The sequence below is a fragment of the Amblyomma mixtum genome, chromosome 1 (genome assembly GCF_055824585.1).
Source record: "Amblyomma mixtum isolate Tamu chromosome 1, ASM5582458v1, whole genome shotgun sequence".
NCBI lineage: Eukaryota > Metazoa > Arthropoda > Arachnida > Ixodida > Ixodidae > Amblyomma > Amblyomma mixtum.
This window is the reverse complement of record NC_143012.1, coordinates 196031805-196052082: the sequence shown is the minus strand read 5'-3', so window position 1 is coordinate 196052082 and position 20278 is coordinate 196031805. Positions and strand designations below refer to the sequence as shown.

The 20278-nt window shown below is 48.9% G+C and overlaps 1 protein-coding gene across 2 annotated transcripts in view; it reads left to right on the top strand.

Annotated features, from left to right (window-relative positions):
* Positions 1-20278, top strand: part of exp (expansion) — a 302399-nt gene that overhangs the window by 75944 nt on the left and 206177 nt on the right. The gene's annotated exons all lie outside the window — the stretch shown is intronic.

Here is a 20278-nt window from a genome sequence, read left to right as displayed (position 1 = left end):
AATGTCGCAGTGATTTTCTGTCATCTCGGTGGACACTTGAACCGCAACGTACAGGAAGGTAGGAAGTCGAAGTGAAAGAAGAAAGAGAAAGAGGGGCCGTAAGGAAGAAAATGAAAATTGTATTTGAGGAAAGGAAATTAAATCATTAGCTTGACAACAAAAGGTAATCCATTAGCTTGGCACCAATTTAGCTCCTTTGGGCTCTCCTCACTGAACCCTGGCCAATCCCCCGTCGTGGGTATCTGCCATGCCACCAAGGCAAGAATAACAACAACAACAACGCAGTAACTGGCTCACGTATCTCGGACGACACCCGTCATCCGTTCGACCGTTTGACGTTTTAACCGTACTTTCGGGCTTCTCAAACATAATTTAAAAGAAGCCGCGACGCATGTAAAAAAGCTAGCGTACACCACATTAATCCGTCCGAAACTCGAATACGCGTCTGCCATTTGGGATCCTCATCAGAATTATATCATCAGTAACATCGAAGCCCTGCAAAACCGTGCTGCGCGATTCATCTTTTCTGATTATTCATGTTACACCAGCGTCACCTCATTGAAGACTAAAGCCGAGTTAGATAACTTAGCACTGCGCCGAAAAATTCCCCGTCTATCACTCTTCCACAAACTTTATCACCATCCTTCTCTTCATGATGAATTATTTCAGCCACCGCCAGTTATCTTTCCACGTCGCGATCATCCTTACAAAGTTAAACGCATTAACTGCCAGTCATTCCATTATGCCTATTCTTTTTTACCACGCACAATAACCGCTTTGCCATCAGAAATTGCCGCAGAATCTGATCTAAATAAATTCCAACACCTTATTCAATTATGTTTCAACAACTAAAAAGGTTTTTTTTTTTTTCAGCGTTCTTTCTTCCGCCTTGTCTTCTTTTTATTTTATATTTTTTGTTTTGTACTTCAGCGCACTTTTTTCAGTGTCGTCCTTTTCTTCTTCTAGCGGTGCTGTTTTTTTTTTCTCAAATTTTGCTGCTATGTGCATTGTTGCGACCCTTTCTGTGGATGCCTATTTATGATTATTATTCTGTGATTTCTATTTTATTTTAGTGCAATATTTTTAACCTTATGACAATGCTACCCCCCCTCCCCCCCATGTAATACCCTCAAATGAGGACTTTTGGGGGTATTTTGAATAAATAAATAAATGACGTCAACTGCGCTCGTCGATGAGTCATCCCAGGCGCTGGATGCAACGCCTGACGGACGGACGGGAGAAACGAGCCATTAAAGGCTTCCGCCTTAAAAGTTTACTTCGAAGCTGTGCAATCTTCGAACACTCCAAGATGTACCTGTTTACCGTAAACTCTGCTTGTGCACCTCGAAGTGCAATCGCGACATTCACAGATTTGTGCAGAAGATTCGCTGCAGCATGACGACGTCTCTTTCGCTCTCTCTTCCTTTCTTTCTTTCTTTTTTCGTGTTTCTGAAAGTCTTCTTAAACCCTGAAGATGTTCTCAATGCGCTCATAACACACCGCTCGTGCACTTTAAAGCCGAAGGGGTGGATAAACGTGCCCGCTCTGAGCTGGAGGTGGATAAACAGAGACCAATTTCAACGCTTCTTCAGGCGGTCAACGGTTAGCCTGTGTGAAAGGATACTGAGCTGGGTGAGTTGCAGTGGCTTCATAGTTGGAATTCAGTGCGAATGAGCATCAACGTAAGGAACACAGCGCTTATGTGCGTGCGTTCTTATTCCTTATGCCCTTGTCTGCTGGAGCTGAACTCTAACCACGAAGGCTGTGTGAATGTATAGCTGTGCCTGATTTCCCTTTGCGGTTAGCTTCTGAAGGAGTTATGGTTGCTTTTTCAGAGAATTGCGGAAGGATCCCCGGAAGGATCCTTAATTGAAGCCCGTTTAGTCTTGTCTGTCATATGAAGTGTTGGTTTGTTCTCATTCTTTACCTATAATTAGGCTTGCGAATATGTCACAGCATAAAGTATGTGAGGGGATCAGATCTTTATGCGTATACTGCCTGAGCGCGGTCAACATCCACAGCTCCCACACCCACATGGCACGTCCTAATCCGTGTGAGGCTGTGCGTTAGTTAGATTAAAAAGTCTTAATTCAGTTCCACCTCCTTCCACCACAACGTCTCACCTGTTAACTTCTATCACCATTTATTTTATTTTCAAACATATCGCTCGCATCCTCTGTGTTGCGCGGCCTGATGAAATATCATGCTCTCTCCCGCCAACTTTTAAGTCAAGTGCCTGGTTATTTCTGGCTCGTTTAAATATGTTTCATTTTCCGAACCTGTACTTTATCGCCAGCGTGAGAGTACCTTTTGAGCTCGTTTCTCTTGAAAGCTAATTTACATGTTTGTTGGCATTTTTTGCAATATGATATCAGCTCCCTGCATTGTTATATTTTAGACTTCCGCGAAGCTGCGCAAAATCGTGATATTTTCATCAAAAGACTTGCACTCTTTCCTATTATGTGCATTAATAAAACCTGTATGAAATATCACGCTGCCAGCGGAAGTGAACGTTCGCGCAGCAGCGCCCCTGAACGTTCGTTCTTTCTTTTGTCGCCAGGCGCTGTCGTCTATCGGCGGCACATTCAAATTCGCCGCATTCAACTGAAGCCCGATAACGTTCGAACCCGTGACCTTCCCCCAGACGCAACAGCTTTCGCAGCTCGTAACGAGGGCCGTGATAAATTGCCCTCTCGTGGGGCCAACCAGGCTGCCGCGCGTGCGGACAGCCACGCGCGTATGTGCTCGTTAAAAGGAAGCACGGGGGATAGCTAAGGGGATGACCGGAAAACGATATCTATACGAGCACCCAGGGAGCTGCGAGCCGGAGGGTAGGAGGTGGAGGAGCAAGGAGACATTCCAGAAGTAGCAGCAGCTTCAGCAACGCAGTGCGGATCAGAACTAGAGCGACCACCCTAACGATGTTAATTGATAGGTATAAAGTACCGCATTCACTCGCATTTTGCAGTTGCGTGTTTAAGCTCCACATATCGACTTCACGAAGCGCAATGTTACTCATTTAAACGCGGGAACTTCTTGGCTAACGCTTAAACCATACTCATGCTCAGCTGGTCACGTGACGTAGATTTGGACGACGTCAAAGGCAAATAAATTTGTTCACTTTCTCCTTTGTCGTGGTTCTCTTGATAAAAAAAAAAGCCTGATCATACGATGTGCTTCTCTTTCTGAGCTCCTTCTGTTTTTACGCTTTCCTTTTTGTAGCAGCTTCGTATACGTGTCTCCCTATGCTTACCCATGAAAAGCCCCAGGCCGCGACTTTTTTTTTTATTTCTACTACCACCCCATCCTACGTCCGTGTCCCTACTCATTTGCCTCTTGGTCAGCACTGCTTTAGACTATAGCTTAAGACCTTAGGCAGGTGTTGCCAGTGTTTCCACTGCAATCAGTAGCATGTACGCGACTGTTCTGTGCCATGTTGCAAACGTCAAACGAAATCCGGGGTGATTTCGTCTTTGCGTGCCTACTTCAGAGCCACCAATGTTTAGTCAATTCCAGTACTGTGGAAATATACTTGCGAGGAACAGCAGTAATGAGTGAGGATGCGAATGAAGCGTTCCTGTGAGAACTGTAAAACACAGGCGGGAAATAAGCAGCAAGTTTCTAAGCTTCCCGTTATGGTTGCATCAATACGGTAGCAAGGTCCTCTGGACGCTCGCAGGCGGAGCCTACGCACGGGAATCCCCGCTGCATTTCAAGGAAACGAGACCTCTGCCAGACGACCAGTGCGGGAAGGCTCTCTTGTGCCACTTAAAAAAAGGATCAAATTAAAAAATCAAAGAAGTTTCAAAGGCTATAGGAGGAAGCGTAGAACAGATTCCGTCCGTCGCACTGCAGCAGCGTCTCCTTTCCGTGGAGGCCGAGTAGAACAAACAGCCGGACGGGAGAAGAATGAGCTGCGAAGAAGATAAAAGACGAAGGCGCAGAGCGGGCGAGCGCCACCGTTCGCTCTCTGCAAAGGCAGCTGAAACATAACTGTGCCGCGTTCTGTCCACGCGAAAGAAACAATAGGGGCACTCTTGTGAAGACGGAGAGTCTGCGAGGCAGGTATTATGGCAGATGGACTTAGCCGTACACCGTATTGGACGACTACGCCGGCATTATACGGCGAGTAGGAATGGGGTCTTTCGCGAAATGTGTGTTTTAGGGGCGACAGGGCGGCCATCGCCATTGCAAAAGTGTGACAATTCTTCTTTTTTTTCTCCTCTCCACGATCTTCGTTTGCTGTTTCGTCCGTGAGACAGAGTAAAGCACTGTTATTGCGTTGCGGCGCTAAGTTCAAAAAAAAAAAGAAGTCCATCGAAACGATAAAACCGGCTGTCTTCGGAGACGCAACGGCGAGTCGGGCGACGCAGTGGCGGCCCGTGTCTAGAATAAGGGCTCAGCGAGACGACAGAAATATTCGGCAGTCGAGGTGACAGCAAAGAAAGTGGCTGCTTATGTTTAAAGCATGGAATGCATAAAACGCTGGCTGCCTCTCAGGCGTCTCCCCAAGTCGTTCGTAGTGTTAGCCGTAAACGGCTTCACGAAGAGTGAAGAGGACAGTGCAAGGGCCTGCCGAGACTAGCGCCAACTGGGTCACTGTCGCTACAATGTGCGATCAGATGAGAGTTGGCAGGAAGGCAGACGAAGGAAAAAGGTGGAAAGAATGGACGCGACGACGACGGCTGCGTGAAATGCAGATGCCTAATGCTCAGAAGTCTGTCCCAAAGCCATTCCAAATCCTTCGCATAGTGCTACACCGCTCAAGGACACTGCAGGTCGACCATCAAGGGGAACGAGAGATGTATTTGACACTTGTTTCGCCTTACATCTGATCATGCACTGCGCGAGGCTCTACCAGAAAATAGAGGCCCATCAGGGAAGCTATAGACATCTAAATGCTGCGCATTTCAGAAAGCTGGCGCAAGAACTAGTGAGCGCGTATAAGGAAAAAAAGTAATCAGTCCGATGCCATACCTTTCACCGCTGACCAATGGATGAGTAAGCCATGGGTGACTCGAGCGCGTGCAGTGTAACCGAACTCGGCGGGACTTTACCGTGCTTGTCGCCTCTGCATGCGCTGTCTGCAATGATTTTCTAGATGTCAGGGGTGATAAGCGCTAAAGCGAAGTAGTGTGACATGCAAGTTTTATCGCAGCGACAGGGAGCAGAGCAGGAACCAGCAAGAAACCTTATTTGCCAACATGGTCTGTTTGCGATTTGGCGTTAGCGAGAACGGGTGCGTTGTATCAGAGCCGTACTAGTTATGCTCTCAGCTTGTGGAGTGGCCTCGGATGAAGCACTTCACACTTTCGGACCGATTTTCGAATGCGCACGTCGAGACCCCGCCCCACACACACACCCGTGAATAGATATCCAGACTTCTAAAGGTGAAAAAAAAAATAAAAATAACTTACGCTTTTATCCTCGTCTACGAAAAATACATTCTTGGGCGTATTGTTAACAGGAAATCTAGTCCCTTAATCTGTCGTCCATTCTCAATTCTGACCAGCTTTCTTCAGTTGCCTGGATCTCAAGAGTTTTTTATTGCTGTTGTTAATAGAACACAAGCGAACTCTAGTGCCAGCCGTACTCTACAGTTTGGATTGGGAGAGCTAGGCCATGCCTCTCACACGTCTCCGGCACCCCCCCCCCCCCCCGAAAAAGAAAGAAACCGCAATCCTCCCCAAAAGTGCAGCTGTGTGTGTGTGTGTGTGGCATGCAGCCAATAACAGTTCTTATACCATAGCTAGCAAGAGAACCGCAGCTCGCAATTGATGGCGCGGTGCTGTAAGTAGTAAGAGAATATGCCTGCTTAGGGCAGGTAGTGACAGCTGATCCGGATGATGAGAGGGAAATAACTATAAGAATAAGAATGGGGTGGAGCGCATATGGCAGGTTCTCTCAGATCATGAATGGCAGTTTACCAATATCCCTCAAGAGAAAAGTATACAGCAGCTGTATCTTACCGGTACTCACATATATGGGGCAGAAACTTGCAGGCTAACAAAGAGGGTTCAGCTTAAGTTAAGGACAACGCAGCGAGCTACGGAAAGGGAAATTATTGGTGTAACGTTAAGAGATCGAAAGCGGGTGGAGTGGGTGAGAGAACAAACGTGGGTTAGCGACATCCTGGTTGAAATCAAAGAGGAAGAAGTGGGTTTGGGCAAGGCATGTAATGCGAAGGCAAGAGAACCGCTGGTTCTTAAGGGTAACGGAGTGGATTTCAAGAGAAGGCAAGCGTAGCAGGGGGCGGCAGAAAGTTAGGTGGGCGCATGAGATTAAGAAACTGCGGGAATACGGTGACCGCAACTGGCGCAGGACCGGGTTAATTGGAGAGACATGGGAGAGGCCTTTGTCCTGCAGTGGGCGTAGTCAGGCTGATGATGATGATGATGATGAAGACCACACTAAACTAGAATCCTTCGAAAGCCCAGTAAACAGACAAAAAAAAGCACTGGACTATTTTTCTTACTTCTCAGGTCTCCTATTGTGCGCCAATTTAAAAGGAGTACTTGTTTCAAAGAAGCATAGCACACTGTGGTGCATAGTGCAGCCCCAGTGATACTAGGAATTGCAGCACAGTTTTTAACTCGCCGGTTTACTGTAAAAATAACGACATAATGACCAAAAACGCGAGTCCGGCGACTTTAACGTGCGGTGAGCGGGACTGCCACGGTTGAGCATATCCCTTTCGCTGCCGATGGCACACAAAAAGCAATTGTTGCGAAAACGTAGGCATCGTGGGAGAACAACCAGGAGCACATGAAGACTAATGCGCCTTTGAACAAACTTTTACTTGGCCACTCTATTTCCTTAATCAAACAAGTTGTAATTCAGATGTGTGTTCTATTCCCGCTATTGGCGCTTTGAATGAACTGCGCAGCAAAGGCAACAGTCCTCGTGCGCTGTCCGAAACATCATAATCTCTCCAGGAGCACCTCAGGGCAAACATCGCGTGAATGAGAGGCGAGTCGAGTCAGGTACATCGTGGCCTGTAAATTTTCTGCGCAGATGGTGCATGCCACAAAAGGGCAACGGCTCCAACGCAATTCGCAAATGGAGCACAGTTGTTTCACAATTCGTCCGTGCCGGCAAGAAACGCGGTTATGCTCAGAGTCGTCAGTTCTGAGCATTAAATAATGCTAGAAGTAATGTCGCGTTGTCACGTGTTCGTCGCAGTCAATCGAGGCTAACCTCGCATGGCAACTAAGTTCGGAGAGTTTTCGTCTGTCCTAATAATATTTCACCTTCGTGCGAAGCAAGAGTATTTCGCTCGCGTTTCAGATGCGCGCAGAAAGGAAAAGATGACGACTTGAGTTCCACCGAAATCTCGACATCGTCGAAAAAGGCTACTCTGCCTGAAGGTGCACTGATGAAAGTACCGGATCTTGTCTGCGTTCCCAAAATGCACTCTGTCTAGCATTTCATGGGGCTGCTTTCTTTGAAGAAAAGCCACTGCGAGAAACGCTTCGACTGCGCAAGTCTTTGAGCAAGCCACTGAAAGAGCGTTAGCAGCGAGGGAAAAGTGAAACGCCTTGCGGCAGAAACACGTAATTCCACCTTTCACGTCAAGCGACTGGCTGAAGACCACTCGCACTGATGCATAGCTCTTTCTTCGCTTTCCTTGATTAGAACCCGAAGCATCGCATCGAATCCCACGAAAAGGGCGAAACTAAAACAACGCCGACGATGCTCTCCTTCCTCTCAAACACCACTTTTGCAAGTGCTTGTCTGGTAGCCATCCTGGTCGGTGCGCACCGCTTTCAATTTCCCCGAGGGCCGCCCGTCGCCGCCGATTTCAACGACCTGGCGCGACAGTGTTTCTGGTCGCCGCCGACGTCCCCCGCCCCTCGCACACAGACTCGTCGAGTACAAGGAGGGGGCAGCCCGGCATAGGCAACGGGGGTCAGTGGCCACTGCGCCGCACCAGGCACGGCCATCCCTAAACAAACATCTCAGGAGGACGGGCGGGCGGTGGATCTGTACGCAGAAAGAGCAGCACCCCTTTGACAGCGTGCCTCTTGGTGCGCTACTTACCGGCCTCGCCCATCCACCGAAGCACTGCGGTTAAGTGCGCGGGGAAATTGGGCGAGGTCTAGTCCGAATGGTCCCGTAACCGCACCGTACCTCTGTGGTGGACTCGGCGAGTTTTAGGAACAACCCCATCACAGTTCTTCGCCGCTGCTAAGTCTAGAGCTATTCGGCGCAAAACACGGACATGTCGCACAGCTAGAGTGGTGCGCCTTGAGGGTCTTCAGTGTCTTTACCGGAGCGGCCTACGTGAGCAGGTTTCCCGGCACTGCACGGAAGTGGTCTCGCACGAGAGGGGGCACCTGTAGGAAGAGCGTGGGGCGAGGGCGAAAATGCGTGTGCGAGCAGCGGTGTTTGTGCGTGCGTGAGCGCGCTCGCGTTGTCCGTCCGTGCCATGGCCGCAGCGTGACTGCCGCCGTGCTTTATGAGAGGCACCGGCGTCTAGACGAAATCAAGACGGTTCCCCCTTCCCTGCCAGATGACCGGTGGCCGCTTCTTTGCTCGCTTGCCCACGCCGCTCTCACTATCGGGAGTAGAGAGGTGGGGGGGAGGGGGGGACTGCAGTTACTGCGCAACGCTGCCTCCCCCTCCACGCGTGCCCTCCTGGTTCAAAAAGATATACTCCCCTCCCCTTCAACTCCGCTCCCCTTTCGGATACGCTCTGATCTTCCGCCCGGACGCTGTTCCGAGGAATCCCGGCAGGGGTGGCGACGCGATACGGAATTAAGGAGGCCGATCAACTCGGCCCAAAATGCGGAGCACGCGGATGGCAGTGTGCGGTGGCGTCACTTGTGGACGCTTTCTGCCGTGGCCGACCTCGCGAGCCACCCTGCCATTCCCGCTTTACTGTCTTCTCTCACCGTAGTTGTTCCTGCTGCCGCTGCAGTCGCCACTGTTCTCGCTAATGGCTACCCGGCTCGTTATGTACATGCTGGACCACTTTCGCTTTCTCAAGAGGGGGCCTCCTGCTATTTCCGCGCTACATGATTTTGCGAAACGGTTGCTGGTAGCGAGAAGCCGGCGCCCTGCGTGACCAGCGGAGGTAAATAACAGGCGAGGCAGAGCTTGACCAGTCAGGATCGCCGAATAAATGCTCTCGCCGTGTGCTTTGGGTCTAATCATAGCTTCTTTTCCGTTTCTTCTGTCATTGCGAGAGGAAGATTTCTAAGCAGCGTCATGTGAGATCTCAGTTCGAATTTAGCGACCGGTGCAGGCGGTAAAGAAACCTGCCTTCTCAACTGAATTATTCGCTGTATAAATAACAAGTACCATATTACATTTCTTTGGCGACACTTTTATTAGCGGTGACTTAATGGACCACTGTTGTCATTACCAACTGGCTTTTTTTTTCTCGCCGCACTAGACGGCGGACGTTCTCAGGACTTCATGTGAGCTCTTGTTTACCTTCAATCCAAGCCTTCACAGTAAGCTTGGCACTGATGCCCTGAACCTAAATCGGGTCATGCGCATGACCTAAAGCGTTTCTAGTTAGCCAATACTTTTAAAGTTTTATTAGAAGCGCTGGTAAACAAAAAATAAACATATGGAGAGAGCTAATCATCATGTAATTATGATTCGCATAGTTTATTTGCGTCCACAAAAGGAATTTTAATAATGCCAATCATCAAGCATCCCTAGACATCTGGCTCATTCTCTCCACGGTAAGCAATGAGAGCCTCCCGTGATCTTCGCGACCCGCTATAAATAAAAAGAGATGACACAATTGTGGAGTGACGACCTAAACGTACTGTTTCTTGTGCACGTCGTCTTCCTATCACCGTAATGTTCTCTCAGTGTTGCTTTTTCGCTCAGTGTGACAGAATTGTTTTGGTGATCAAATTCTTAAAACTGTTTAATGTTCACCATTTATACGTGCAGGCTATCAAGAATTTAAACGAACGCTGGTATCTGCCAGCGTTCGCTCCGAACTTTTCTCCGAACTTTTTACTTTCACCAGGGACGTAATTGAAAGTGCGCGTAATTCTGAATGCAGGGACGTTTTTGCATTCCCTTTCGAAATGGGGCCGCCGTAATCAGGACGGAACTCTCAAACTTGTGACCAGCAAAAAATTAGTGGTTTTGAGGCAAGGAAATGGCGAGTAACTGTGTCACTACTTGGTGGAAACCTCAACCACGCCGAGAGAAGGGGAATTGAAGACGGCAGTAAAGACAATAGAGAGAAAGAAGCCTACCGCCCTTACCATACGTGAAATTATCACAGCTATTGAAAAGGTATTTGGATTGTACCAACAACAACCATGACCTGTGTGACATGTTGAATATTGTAGGTTCATGTCCAACCGCCTCGGACAAATTCTGTAAATTCGAGAATTTTAATATATTCCTTTGGAAATAGTAATGGTAATGGTCCATTCTTTTTATATCTTACAAAATTTTTCTTTTAAAGTGTTTCCATCGATCGCACCGAACTGAAGACTGCCATAGAACACCAATGGGGTACGCTTTTGACGAAAGCAAAAACGCTAATAGAAAAAAAATTTCAGGACTGCCTTCGGGTAATCTGCAGATATATTAAGGCGGAAGCCTTTAATGCCTCATCGTTGTAAGCAGGAGTTGTCGACAGAAATGTCACGCTTTTCAATTGGTCGAAAAGGTCGTCACGTCCCAGTACGCGAATTCAAAAGGGGCCAATTATTCTTTGTCTAGTAACCATGCAACCAATTAAAGGGATGGTATAGTGATGCTCCAAGTAAGTGGGACTGAGCTTAGTTAATTAATTAATTAGCCTAATTAACCTTTCTAGTCAGACCAGATAAGTAAATAAAACCGAGTAGGAAACTGGTCGAGTTGGGGAATTGAACCAGGGTCACCGCAGTACGACACGAGCACGCTAACCACTCCGCCATGCCAGCTCGATGGTTTAGAATGAACAAAGGCGCGTCTAGTGAATATGGTACCTTCGTTCACTCCCATCTTCCTCCCTTCCCGTTACGGCGAGGTTCAGGTGTCCACCGAGATATGCGAGAGAGATACATTTCCTTTCCTCAAAAAACAATTTACCGACGAGCAAGGTGTAGACCCAAACGGGCGATGGCGTTCTGTGGACTCCCTGGCAGCTTTGCAAGACGCTGTCGCGTTTCACTCTTAGAGGCGAAGATTAGCATCTTAACACATCAGTGACACAAGGAGCAACACCACGCTTAAGACTTTCGCCTCACCGCACTTTAGGTCAACAAAGTGCCCACCTTTGTGCAGTAGTAAAATTGTCGTAGTGAAATCTTACATTATATAAAAAAATGCGTTCGTGAACGGTTTCCCGCTCAAAAACGCTTTTGTCCAGAATTGTTGGGTATGTTGCTTCGACCTGCGCTAATCGCCATTTTTTTTCTTTTAATCCTGTGATAGAATTCACTGTGTAAGCGTAAAGCGAATCTTTATATTTTACTAAAAACATTTTGAAAACTGTCAGTTCACCCGCCATTCTGTGTATAAGCTGTCAGGCCCATAAATGCTGGAAGCGCGTCGCGTATGCTTTGGCATATAAGAAAAATGAATTCAATTGCGGTCGCTTGGGCGACGCGACGGAAATGCGCAAGCGGTGCCGTTACGAACTGCGCGCAGAGGCCACACACCGATTTCTTTCTAGTTTCTTACATTTTTCGCTCCTGCCGTCTTCGTTCTTGTCATCTTCTAGTAACGCTGCGACATCTGTAGTTCTCTACTTTACATTCATAGGTATCTGGGTGTCTTCACGCCGCTCCTGGCGCAGTGGTGCACCGGTTAAGCTATGCGCCAATACCCTCCGAAGGTACGTGCTCCCAGTGGTGGGGCTTGTGCGGCCTACGTTGCTCTTCCGGGGACCACTCGTGACCAATCATTAGTTTAACTGCCACCTGTAATGATGGGCAGGGCTTCGCTCCTAGGGCTTCACCTACAGCTTCACTTGGTATAGCACGAAATGGCCTCTGTAATGCTCACGCATTAAAAATGCAAACAGATGTCTTCGCACATTATATTTTGTTCCTGCATACGTAAGCGTGCACCACTAAACGCTCAAGTAAAACACCAAGTTCTTTTGCTCCCGAAGTCTATCACAAGGTCACAACGTTTAATTCCAAATCTTTCCCAGCATAGCGATAAGTGGCGGCAACCTTCAGCTTGACACGTGCAATTCTGTCTATTGTTACTGTTTTTCGTGGGATGCGCTCTATAAAAAGCCGCAGTAAAAGTAAAGAACAAATGAAGAAGAACCCGGCCGGATGGCGTTGGAAGCGGCATGATGGCGCCTGCCAGTCGGCCTACAGAAGTGCGGAATACGCCATGCGGCGGCTGACAAGGCCTCCCAGAAAAGCTTCCCGGTAGAGGAAGCGCTAGTCGGCGGCGGCGGCTCACAGTTCCTGCCGCGCCGAAGCCGAAAGAAAGCGAAACGAGGAAACGGCAGAAGTACACGAGAGACACGAACTCGTGACCGCTAATTGCAGTGCTGCGTGTCCGCCCAGCACTGCTCCTCCGCGAGGCAAGGCAAGCGGGGTATACAGCCGAGGTCGCTGCGCCACTTGGCGGAGCTGGGGTAAAAGACGGAGTATAGACGGAACTGGTCCGAACCTAACGAAACCAGCGGATGCGCTTTCGCGACCCACCGCTTACAGAAGCAAGTAAAAAAGTATCGCACGTCCCGTACACGTCCACCTCTCATCCCAACGTGGGACGTCTTCTAAGTGCTGTACGGGAGGAACAACGAAGGGTGGCAAAATGGCGGGCAAAAAAAGGCAAGTCAAATATATGCGGGCCCCACGCGTTGCCTACGCGGCTGTTGATCGCACCGGAGAGAACGCGCTTCACGCGCTGGCTGCAAGACCATAAACGCGGCGAAACAGGATGCCTGCGGGATACCTCGCGGTTAGTGTGGACCGCCATGTTACTGCGGCAGAGGTGCGGTGAAACGGCGCGCATAATACGCCACACGCGGCCGTCGGACCGGAAGGGTCGTCGGACGCATACAGCGCGAAACAGATGTCTTTCCGGCCGGGATGTGACGGCCGGCAGCGCTAACCACTCGCCGGTACGCGCGGCTTGCAGTCGTATAGCTGTCGAGTTCCGCGGATTCCTTTTGTTTGTTTGTTCTTTTCCTCGCAGCGAGTGCATTCGCTGCGGAGTTAAAACTGGCCCCGCGTGGTTCCAGAATAATGGTTGGGCTGGGAAAGTGAAGCTGCGCTGAAAGCGAAAGTGCCTCCTCCACGGTGTGTTGAAGGGCGCCGAAGGCAGCGCGAAGAACACATGAAACGAAGCATGCGTCGTTTAAAAACCGTTTCTTCCTGTGGTCACAAAAACGGAAGTAAGCACGTCACTGCCCGGCTTGCACCCCGTGGTCAGTGAACACGGAGTGAGTGAGTGAGTGAGTGAGTGAGTGAGTGAGTGAGTGAGTGAGTGAGTGAGTGAGTGAGTGAGTGAGTGAGTGAGTGAGTGGTGAGTGAGTGAGTGAGTGAGTGAGTGAGTGAGTGAGTGAGTGAGTGAGTGAGTGAGTGAGTGAGTGAGTGAGTGAGTGAGTGAGTGAGTGAGTGAGCGAGCGAGCGAGCGAGCGAGCGAGCGAGCGAGCGAGCGATTGAGCGAGCACGACAGACTTTCTGTTCATGTTACAATTTGTTCCGCAGCCATGTGCCGGTCACGATGAGGCACAGAAGGCGTACATTTCGTTCGTTTTTTTCGGTACGAGGTATCAGCCTGTAGTTTTATCACGCTTCACTCTCGGTTCGCAGCGAACATATATAATTCGACAGTCAGCTCGCCACCACCCTTCCCCTTTTTTTTGCTCCGCACCACACTCCGATGTTGAACCATCTTTCAAGATAACACTTCCAACCAGTATCACATCGACCATGCATTTCTCACATTTTATGATGTTTTGTGGCGTATAGAAATCACTCCCTCGCCTCCAAAACAAAGATTTTTTTTGCTGTTAGGTTCTAATACGGTGGGGTTTTTTAGACACCCATAATAACGGGTGTTTCAGTGTATCAGCACCGTGCATGAAACGGCCAACAAGTGCAGTTACACCCCTTAGAAACCGCTTTTCATGCCCCAGGACGCCCCGTTTTGAAACATTGGAAAAAGGTGACAGAAAAGACATTATTGCTCAAACTTCAAGGCAGCGCGCCCGGACATCAACACTTACTAAAGAATACGCGTACAAAGAGCAGCAACACGGTGGCGTGCTTAATGCCACGAAAAGAAAGCAGGCACAGGTTCGGAGGTGACTGAACATGCAAACGTCCACATACAAGGCTACAAGAGGATTAGGAACAGACTATGGCTTCACAACACCAATAACTTCGCTGCATATGCATGAAAAAAGAATTGCAATAAATGAATTTATTTATACATGCCATGTATTTGACCTTCCCAGTCGAACCCAGCCGCTGAGCTGATTTTGTCATGAGCCTGTGACGTCTGAAGCAGCAAATAGAGTTGGCCACGTAGCAGGCTTTGAATATCATTTTAGAAGAAAAAAATCATCGCACTTTATTTTTTATCCACGCTCTTTAAGGAGCTAATAAAAAGGCTGTGGACGTCTAGAACCCCCCCCCCCCCCCCCCTCCCACTGCAACATGAACTATTTCTCCAAATTATGCCCATAGAAAAAAGAAATCGGTATTTTTGTAACTACTGTTGTCACTGAAGGCAACCCTGTCTTTTGGGTGTTTTGACGCTCGAGTGCCTTTAAAGGTGAAAACTGCGGCGACACTGTACCTTCAGCAGAGACGGTGGTACCGTAGGCATAGCCATACAGCACCTTGGCTGCCCCCTAAGGTTTCTTCACGACGAGCTATTCAATTTATAAAATAGTCTATATCCCAACACTAAAGTTTATTAATTAGACTGTTTTGGTCGCCTTTTGGGTCGAGCACATCTTACAAGCTTGACCCAAACTGCCAGTGCCTGACTGATGCACTGACTCCGACACTTCAGCGCCCTTACCGACGCACAACTCCAAGAAACCAAATACAGAGAAGCTGCCACATTTAACAGCCCCTACGTGTAATAATCGAGCCAGTCCTTCAGTGCAACTTTCGCTAAAACAGCTGGCCAATAGTAAGCCGGGCAAATCTTTAGCTGGCGTGCGTGACGGCCGCGTTTTCGGTGCTCCTGCAGCTTATGACGAAGCAAACTTGCGAAAATATCAAATTTAAGCACAAGCTCACTAGCCCCGTGGTTAATATTGAGCTTTCCGCAAGTTTGCTTCGTCCCAAAGCGCAGGAGCACAGAAAAAGCGGCCGCCACGCACGCCAGCTAAAGATTTGCCCGGCTGTACCTTCCGCACTTCTAGTGGAGCCCACAGTTCTTCCGTCCAGTCCTGTGGGCCAGTCCAGTTCCGAGCGCCGGGCCACTCCGCCCGTTGCGAAGCGTGAGGAGTCCTGCCGTGAGTGTCATTCGCCTCGTCGGCAGGCATTGAGCAGCCCGTGTTTGAAGTTCAGCGACCCTGGCTCGCTGGCGGAGCCGGACAGGCAGCGCACCGCGGCCAGTTTAAGATATATGGTCTGCCTGTCCTCCGTCGCCACGCAGAACCTCGCGTATACCCTTTATACTCAGTGACCTGACAATGGCGTCCCGACATAGGCGAAAACCTCTCTATGACCCCATTGTCGGCACCATTACGTCGGTACAAACCATTTAACTACCGCAATTTAGGTTACTAACGTCCACAGCTGTAAAGAGAAGCTACATACGTGGCCAGTCGCAGTTACCGTTACTAATGAAAAGAAAAAAGGGGTCACTTTATAAAAAGAGATCGTTTTCAAGGATAACACTAGTCTTCTTTTGAAAGTGTTGCCGTTGTCATCTCCACTTTCTGTCTGTCTTCCTCTTTCTCCAACGCTTTATCCTATTTTAAGATTCCTGTCGTTCTCTTCCTTATTCCTGGTAATTTCGTGTATGCAATTTCATGCCATTTTGTATCCTGATCTGTAGGCCAAAAAACAATTCAGGAAGGTCCTTCTTGGTATAATTTTATTGGGGTTTAACGTCCCAACGCGACTCAGGCTATGAGGGACGCCGTAGGGAAGGGCTCCGGAAATTTCGACCACCTGGGGTTCTTTAACGTGCACTCACATCGCACAGTGCGCGGGCCTCTAAGACTTTCGCTTCCCTCGAAATTCGACCTCCGCGGCCGGGATCGTACCCACGTCTTCCGGATCAGTAGCCAAGTACCTTAAATAGCGAGCCACCGCGGCAGTCGGAAGGTCCATCTTATTTAAGCAAAGTGCTGCATCGTTTCTGCAAGTGTCCATGTGCTATACCTGCTTCACCTAGCTTTGGACAAATAAATTTCAGCAAGAAGCAAACCAGATTTTCGCATACTTGTCACGGAGTCTCGGCAAGCCACGCAAAACGGCCTCCCCTATATAGTCTATCACCCGTCAATAGTTGCGTCCCACAGTCCACAGACACTCGAGGTCCTCACTGGGTATCGCCGAGGACCTTCCGTCAGCATGGTTAGGTAACGAATGCAGAAATGAAAAAAGAAGCTCACAGTGCTACTTGAGCGGGGATCCGAGTCGTCAGCACGTTTGTTCGAAAACTGGGCAGTAGCCACTGATGAATTTTGGCTCCCTTTTTTTTTTTACGTAACAGTTACCGCGCCTTTCCCATCACCACAGTCTTCTCCCTATGAGGAAGGAATGTTGCTTTCACGCCCTATCAGCCAATCCGTTCTGTAGTCCCGTGACAACCGCTGAGTCCTGGTGGACTCCAGACCCAGAAAGGATTTCTATCAGCTGCCAGCATGGTTAAAAAAATAAAAGCCATTTTTGGCATCACTGCTAACCGCAAGAATATATAAGTACCATGCGCCACCCCTCCCCACTTCTGTTTATGAAACTGAATGTAGTGCTTTTTTGCAACACACGCCAGTAGTGCAGCAAAGCCGCACCTCTCGTTTTTTTTTTTTTTTCATCTCGCTTTGTTGAGAAAGATATGTTTAAGCTGCGTTTGGCGTAAATATGAACGCGGTTCTTTCGTTTACACCTCATGGAGTCAAACTGGAAAGCAAAAAAGTAGGTGGCTTGAGCATTCAAATGTGAAAGTAAACAAGTAAGCGCACGGGAAGGTGCAAAGCGGAACGCAGCGCTAGAATCTCTGCAAGCGATGATTAAGCTAACAAAAGAGAAAAAGCTAAATCTCAGGCACATTTTGGCGTAAATTTAGCGTTGATCACAATTAGGTGTGTTGGTAAACACTGTGAAACCAAATGCAGCTGATGAGCACTATTTTATTGCACGAACAGATGCTCCACATAGCACTCACAACAGGCAATGGCCCCCGACTTAACGTAACTGACAAAGCGTTTTGTTAATTGTGAGCCCTTCGTGAACGAGCAGGTTGGCATGCTAATGTCCAAGAGTCGGATTACTACGTTTGAAGTTAACGAAAACGCGCGCGCTCATCGATAGGTGTTATCTGAAGACTTGTCCACAGTAACGCACTGATTAAATTCCGACTGCTGTTTTGGTCCAATCCTGCAAAACCTCCATTGGTAGATCGAGAATAGCTCCAAAGGCCTCATCACCGGGATCGTTCTCTCGGCGTGGTGTGTCACAGAAACTCACGGTGACCGACCAAAAAGAACTGCGTATTCTCCCAGCCCAAGTTCATGTTCTACAGTTTACGCCGTTTGACGTCCCAAAGCGACTCAGGCTTTGAGGAACGCCGCAGTGAAGGGCTCCGGATAATTCCGACCACCTGGGTTCTTTAACGTGCACTCACATTTCACATACACGGGCCTCTGTAGCATTTCACCCCCATCGAAGTGCGACCGGCGCGGCCGGGATCGAACCCGCTACTTTTGTCAGCCCAAAAAGCGCAAAAATCCGTGATATTTAAATACGTTCCGGCACACGACAAGTCGTCTAAACGAAATATCATTTCATTAACTGATAATGGTCAAATGTTTTAGGGGAATCCCCCAAGGTGGAGTAGATTTGTCATAAGAGAGTAATTACTCATTGACATCGACCTGTCTTGGTTAGCTCAGTTGGTAGAGCGACTGCTCCGGTGAAGCGGTGGTCCCGGGTTCGAACCCCGAACCAGGACGAATTTTTCTTTAACTACGAAGTTTCTGTGAAAGCTGTATAGCTTCCCTTTGTAGCCGTTTGGCTGCGCTCGGGTGGATGTCAATGAGTAATTACTCCCTTATTATTAACTGATAATAAAAGCAGTTAGACTGATTACATCACACCAACTTGCGCCAAGAGCTTGTAGTTACGACATGTTGAGCTCCGCAGCTTCGCGCATATCAACCGGCTAACTCGCACATACGAAGCACGCAAACGAGTCCTCCCACTCTTCCATCCAGCGACGTGTGGCAAGCGCTGAGTGCTTCCTAGTTCACCGCGAAACCAGCGTAGCGCCTTCACACCTGCGCACAGTGCGCCGCCAATCGCCGACAGCAAAGATCTCCGCCAGTGGGACGAAAAAGCGTGAAAGTTGCTCGGAGCAGTCCAGCTCGACCGCGCAGTGCGCGACGCAGCTCGTGGAAAAGAGCCCGGCGGCGAAGCGACGCTAACCGCGTCAGCCATCCGCCTCGCTGCCCGCAGCTCGCCGCGTACTTTCCCACGAAACGCGCAGCGCGCGTTGCAAAGGCGGAGACAAAACGTGGTGTAAATCAGGCCGGCTTCGTTCCGCTCAGACTCCGCTCGGCCGGCATCATCGGACGCAGCGCGGACGCAGTGCAGATACGAGCGAAAGCGCGGAGAATCGCTTCGGCTCGAAGCGAGCGTCGGGCCTTCCTGCGGAAGACGCTACGGAACGGAGACGAAACTGATAGTTACGGCGGAGAACGATGGACGGGGCCAAACTATGCGCGGGAAACTGATTGACGCGGGGGCAATTTGGTCGCAATCTGCGTCTTCTTTTTCGTTAATTTTCTTTCGTCCTTACCTGGCGGTTGCTGTGATGTCGGTTACTATGCAGCGGACACCGTCCCCTGCGAGCGGCCAAGAATAGCCAACCTTCTCACTGCGGCTGTTGCATATAGTTAAAGCGGCAGTTCCCTGGCTCTCGCTCCGAAACAGCCACACAGCGAGAAATATGTGAGGTGGCCGCGTAATAAACGGCTATTCCGCGTTATTCTGGATCGAAGTTGTATAGAAGTGGCTCCGATATTCCCGGAATAGGGCTCTTTGGGTTTTTTGTTTTGTTTTTACTTTCGGAGAAGGACGATATGTGTGGCCATCGCCTCCGGCAACCGAGCCTCGCACCTGGAGAGACGTCGTAAACGCAGCCGTGACACACATGATTGCTGCGGGTAATTGTGCACCAATCGGCAATGGGTGTGACGTTGGGCAGACCGTTCCCCGAAGCTGGCTCGGAGGGAAAGGTCAATACACGGACGGTGAGATGGCCGATGTAAGAGCGTGATAGTATAATCTTCGCTGCTAAAGACACGCCGTTGGGCTGTTGGTGCATGTCCATATAACAAAGGAAGCTGTGAGAATACAACCGCTGAACAGAGATGAGGTACAGTTTTGCGCTTGTGCAAAGAGGCTATGTTGTTACTACACCTTTCCACCACTTCCTTCTTTTTATTTTCAGATAATTGCCTTTTTTTATTTCCGAACAGACCTCAAAGGTCAAGATATGAAGGATTACGTGAGGAATAGCGTTGCTACTTCAGTAGATGATTATTTTAATGAGCGTCTTCAATTCTAACCACACACGACGTAGAGAGTTAATGTGGCTTGGAGGTTTAGTAACACGTCTTACATCATTTTATTTTTCTTTGTATTTGTTCGACTGCGTGCAGTTCTGGCTGTGTAACATTTCCTGTTTCCTTCATTTGAGCAAATAAGTTCCGCCCCGTTAAGAACAGTTGCAAGTAAAATAGGACCGCAGTGGACGTGTGGGTTTCCTGCTCGCAAACGACTTGAAGAACGCAGCTCACATAGCGGACCACGTGTCTAATATCTCGTTGGCGCCACGGTCATATACTCTTGTCACAGGTGGTCTCCACTCTCACACAGTCCGGTCGTTGGCTTGTGGTGACACTCAAAGCGGCGAAAGTGATGTTTGCACTGATGCTTCCCAGTAGTCTATACTGTCTAGATTGTAGCGCTGCAGAAATTTGAAAGTAGGAACGCACGCTTCACAGTGTCGGCAAAGTGCGGATTGCGAAATTTGAAATACAAAGAACATTGTCAACGCGTAACTTTCAACTGGTTGCTCTCTCTGTGGTATAATGCGCTGAAACTTCAGTACTTACTTTTAACAGGGTCTTTCAGAGCGCCAAAAT